Source organism: Passer domesticus, unplaced genomic scaffold (assembly GCF_036417665.1).
Source record: "Passer domesticus isolate bPasDom1 unplaced genomic scaffold, bPasDom1.hap1 HAP1_SCAFFOLD_134, whole genome shotgun sequence".
NCBI classification, from domain to species: Eukaryota; Metazoa; Chordata; class Aves; order Passeriformes; family Passeridae; genus Passer; species Passer domesticus.
This window is the reverse complement of record NW_026989926.1, coordinates 99,920-105,099: the sequence shown is the minus strand read 5'-3', so window position 1 is coordinate 105,099 and position 5,180 is coordinate 99,920. Positions and strand designations below refer to the sequence as shown.

At 52.9% G+C, this 5,180-nt stretch overlaps 1 long non-coding RNA gene across 1 annotated transcript; it reads right to left on the bottom strand.

Moving 5' to 3' along the window:
• Positions 1 to 1,924: 1,924 nt before the first annotated feature.
• On the bottom strand, positions 1,925 to 3,914 carry LOC135291849 (uncharacterized). Its single transcript, XR_010354522.1, has 3 exons — positions 3,762 to 3,914; positions 2,237 to 2,344; positions 1,925 to 2,068 (listed from the first exon to the last, which is right to left on the bottom strand). It is a non-coding gene; the product is annotated as an uncharacterized LOC135291849 (long non-coding RNA).
• Positions 3,915 to 5,180: the final 1,266 nt, after the last annotated feature.

Sequence of the window (5,180 nt, the reverse complement as noted above, 5' to 3'; positions counted from 1 at the left end):
TGGAGCCTTGCTCTCCCCCTCTGTCCTTTCCCCACCGTGGGCACCCTGTGCAGTCACTCCCAGGTTTCAGGACATGTCTCCCATGGAGGGACCCCAGCAGGACTGCTCAGTACCCGAGTGCCCTGAGCCTGCTCGGGATAATTCCCCTGGGCTGTGCTGCTCTAGTCCAGGCTGTGCCTGCACTGCCAAGCAGCAGAGAGGGCAGCTCAAGCCTCAGCAGGGCTCAGGCCCAGAGGCACAGCAATTATCTCCCGTGCCTGTGCCTGGCATGGCCTCCCTTCCTGCAGCAGAGGCTAGCATGGAGCCACTGCTTCTCCTGGGAAATTCTTCCTTCTGCCCAGCCTCTCCATCCACTTCTGGAGAAAGGAAGAGGGACGGCTGGATCAGGTGGGGCTGTTCCCCATTGCGGAGGTGGCATCTTCAGCAGCCAGTACTTGTGAAAGTCATGGTTAAGGATCAGGAATCCACACAATTTTCTAGGTAGACCAGGGCCCATCTTCATCATAATACCCACCCTTAGTGATCATCCTGGAGACTATGAAATTTCAGGGGATCTCAGGCACATGGTGCAGTTTGGGCTGCCTGTCAGCTAATGCCCAATGCCTTCCTGCAGGGGCTGGGAAAAAGCTACAGCCAGGCCAGGTTGGGAAACAGCCCTGCAGGGTGTCAAAGCAGCAGCAGCAGCAGCAGTGTGGCAGCGAGGCTGCCATGGATCCCTTCCTGCTGTGCCGGGCATGGCGTGTCCAGATGTGCAGCCAAAGCCCCCGGCTGCTGAGTCCCAGGGGAAGCATGAGGGAAATGCACCCACCACGGCGTCTCTCCAGATCACTCGGCATCTCCTCCATGTGTTTGGATGCCTCCAGGACTTAGTGTCTCCTCTAAGTTTGTTCTCCATTCTCAGGGGACCTGAAGTGAAATAGTTCCATTTCCCAGGAATGGATCCCACAAAACCAGTGCTCAGCCTGTGGGGTCAGCAGGGTCACACTACTCACCTCTGCGATGGGAGCCAGGCTTCTGTGTAGGGATCAGCAAAGGAGCTGGAGAAGTCCTCCCTGCAGACACACCTGTAACTCAACAGCCACAGAAGCTTCTGCCATCTCTGCTGATCTGCACGGGCACCACTGAGCCACAGGAGCGGTGAGGGGATCGTGCAGGGCGAGGGCACACACGTGCATGGTTCTGTGCTGGCACGTGCAGCGATGGCCCCCTGGCCCAGCTTTGGGCTCTGAGCTGGCAGCTCTCCCAGGGAGGAAAGTCTTTACCTACCCTCAGCATCTCCCAGATGCTCAGTAATGGGTATGGGCTGGGAATCCCGATCATCTTCATCAACAGCATCATCTTCATCAACTTCAGCTGCAAAGAAAGCCAGGACACAACAGCTCCTGTGACCCTGCTGAAGATTCTCCTTCAGGCCCGAGTGTCAGTGAGGGCACCTGGGTGATTGGTGCCCTCCAAGGCACTCCCTCCGCTCTGCCTCCCACTCAGGAGCAGGGGCAGGGGGACCACGTGCCTGCAGTGGCCCCACACTGGGATGGAAGGAGCCCCTTGCAGGGCAGTCGAGGCAGAAAGGACTCCCTGGAGCTGCCAGCAGCTCTAAAGCCAGCCTCGGGCAGGGCCGGGGCTTGGCAGTGGCAGCAGGAGCAGCTCAGGCTCCCTGGGGTCAGTAAAGGAGCTGCCAAAGGCTCAGCCCTGGGGCACAGCCCTGGGCCCGGCCCCTTCCCTCTCTGCCCTTCTCCCTGGCTGCACAGAGCACATGGAAGGACACACTGGCATTGCACATGGGAGGAAGGCTGAAAGCTAAATGCACCCTTCTCTCACTGACAGCGATCCTCCGTGATCACTGTTGGGCACAATAGTAGAAACTTTGAGGCCAGGATTTCCAGAATCCATCAAACTTCAGAGGATCTTAAGGGAAATGACAGAGGAATATTCCTCTGGACAACGATTACACTTGGACAGTGATTACTCTGTTAGGAAAGGGTTGCTGACAACCTACCTTCACCAAGCTCCAAGATCCTTAAACCATGGTTTACCAGCGTTTCCAAATGATGCAAGTCCCGATCCCAATCTAGAAAGGAGCACAGATGGGAACTGTTCCATGGTGTGCTGGGATCCCCTTGTATAGGGAACCGAGCACTTCAAGGGGGTCAGGTAATGCTGTGTGCCTGCACTGCCAAGCAGCAGAGAGGGCAGCTGAAACCTCAGCAGGGCTCAGGCCCAGAGGCACAGCAATTACCTCCTGTGCCTGTGCCTGGCAGCGCCTCCCTTCCTGCAGCAGAGGCTGCCATGGAGCCACTGCTTCCTCCGGGAAATGCTTCCATCTGCACAGGCTCTCCTTTAATTTCTGGAGAAAGGAAGAGGGACAGCTGGATCAGATGGAGCTGTTCCCCAGTGGGGAGGTGTAGGAGAGTGCCCCCCTAATGACAGAGTGGCAAAGCTAGCCTTTGTCCCCCAAAAAAGGAAAAAAGCCCAGAAGTTTCTCCCAACGATCAGGTGAAAAGCCACCTCGTAAGACCCCAGAGGCTTCACTAAAACCTTGGGGTCACCTAACTGGATAGAAGCGAAAAGGTCCTGCCTGGCCCATCAAGTATAAAAGAGGAGGACAAAAGGACCACGAGGCTTTTGTGAAGGTGTTTATACCAGTGGCAGACTGCTGTACCTGGATTGGATTTTCTGTTTGTCATTTTGCCTTTTATTAAACCTTTTTGTTTCTAACACTGCAGCAGAAGCCATCCTGCTCATTATTTGCCTCCAAAGGTAATAGCTGAGCTATCCTTGGGTGTGCTGGGTTCCCTTTTGAAGGTTTATAACACCCGGCCCGAGAAAAAAGAACCCAGCACGTGGCGCCCGGACAGTATTTCTCATATTGAGGAAGATGGTCTAGGGATTTTTTGATTACCTCCATCAAAATAGGACATTTTTACTTGATATTTGCGTGTTTTGAGGGAGCAGGCCTGCACCTGAGTTTTTTGTCCCTTTAAAATAGAAAACCCAGAAGAAGGCATTTGAGATTGAGAGGGAATCTCGAATCAAAGCCTCATACTGGTGAAGAGGAGGCTGTAATCAGAGACGGGACTGGAGCAGCACCGCAGCCTCAGAGGACTCTGCCGCTCAGCTCAGCTGATTTGTCACTGTTGTGACCCAGGACCGGGGAGGAATTTCATACCAAGAAGCACAACTGGAAAACTTTGGTGAGTGCCACCATGGGAAATCGGTTGTCTTTAGCTGAGCAGGATTTTTTTTCATATTTCATTTATAAGTTAGAAATTCAAGATATTCAGTTTGACAAGAAACAGCTTAAAAAGCTTGTAAAATGGGTCTTAACAGAGTTCCCAAACTCAGACATATCTCAGAAACTCGATCCAGAATTCCGGGATTCGGTTGGACTGAAATTACATAACATGGAAAAGAATAAGAAGTCCAACTTAAAGCTGCATCCAATATTCAGGACGGTGTTAAAATTTGTAACAATGGAAAGTGCAAAGCAAGCAAAGAATGCACACAAGCAAGCAAAGATCAGGGACAGGGCAGAATGCAGGCAGCAACAGCAGGACCGGGAGGAGAGGAGAAAGAGGAGTTCTGAGGGGACCCAGAAGACTTCCCTTATCCCAGTCGAGAACCAGAAACCCCGGAGGAGCGGCCGGGAGCTGGCCAGGCCAGCCGCCCTCCCCCTTCCCCACCCCCGTCCCGGGAGAGAGGGGAGCAGACCAGCCCTGGCCAGGCTCCTCTGCAAACCACATCTTTCACAATCCCTGCCATACCTAAGTCCTCTGTATTCCCTCTGAAAAGCTGCCTTTGGTGCTCAAAATCGGTGAATTTTGGCAGTACAATGGAAAAAAGCCGAGCCGATTGTGCCCACTCTGAGAACAGAGGAGCTCATGGCAGACGCCATGATGGCCCCGGCCCAGCCCCGCCCTTCGTGGGCGTGGCTCGCCCTCCTCCTCGGGCTCCCAGCAGTCCCTGGGTGGCTCCTCCCTGAGCTCCTGCCCATCAGAGCAGGGACACGCCCCTTTTGTGGGCGGAGCCCCAGCAGTGTCCCCGCCCCTGCTCCCCGCCCACAGCCCGGGAGGGCACGCCCCCTCCCTGCCGGGCGTGGGAACCGGATGTGAGCCCCGGAAGTCACCCTGTCCAAGATGGCGGCGCCCATGTCAGAAACCTTGCCAGAACAAAAAACTAATTATTCCTATGCTCCACAATGTAATTCCAAATAATCTAAGGAAGAGTTTAACACACGAGGACTCACAGATACCTGGCAGAGGATAAGAAAGGATGCAGTTCAGGAAGGAGAGTGGGAAATTGCATCGAAGTTAAAAGTTTTTCCTGTGAGGTGCACAGCAGGTCCTGCACCGAGAGGGAGCTGGCAGCAGATCAGTTTTGCTGAGTTAAAAGAGATTTGCAAAGCCTCTTGTTTGTATGGTAGCGATTCTGCATATTTCAGAAGTCTTTTACAAGCCACCTTTACAGCAAATGTATTTACTCCACACGATTTAAAGCAGCTTTGCACATCCCTGCTGTCCCCAAGAGAATTTTCTCAGTGGGAACTGGCATGGAAACGTTTGTTAAATGACCTTTTAGGAGGTTATGCAGGAACTCCAGCCACTGCAAATTTGACTATAGATCAGCTCTCAGGTGAAGGAGCTCATACAGATCCTCAAACACAAGCCCGAACTCTCAATAAACAAGTATTACAGGATATCAAAGAAGCAGCAAAAACAGCTTTGTTACAGGTTCCTGATGGCAACAAACCAGAACTAGATTTCACAGAAATAAAACACAGAATAGATGAGCCTTATATTAAGTTTTTGGACCGTTTGAAAATAGCATTGGAAAAGCAGATTCCAATAGACGGAGCCAGACAAGAGTTATTAAAATGGCTCGCAATTTCTAATGCAAACCCGAGCTGCAAAAAAGTATTAGGTGCATTGCCACAGGATCCTGAGCCCAGCCTGACCCAGCTCGTGGATGCTTGAACCGCCTGGGCACCCCTGAGCCTGCAGCAGCCATGCAGGCAGAGGTGCTGGCCAGTGCCATCACAGCAGCTCAGGAAAACACCCCAAAGCAGCAGGAAAACGCAGCAGAAATGCAAACACAAGCCCTAGCAGAGGCTCTAAGAGCATTCAGAGGTGCAATTGAAAACCAGCAGACTCCAAGGGACACGTGCCATTCGTGTGGCCAGAGAG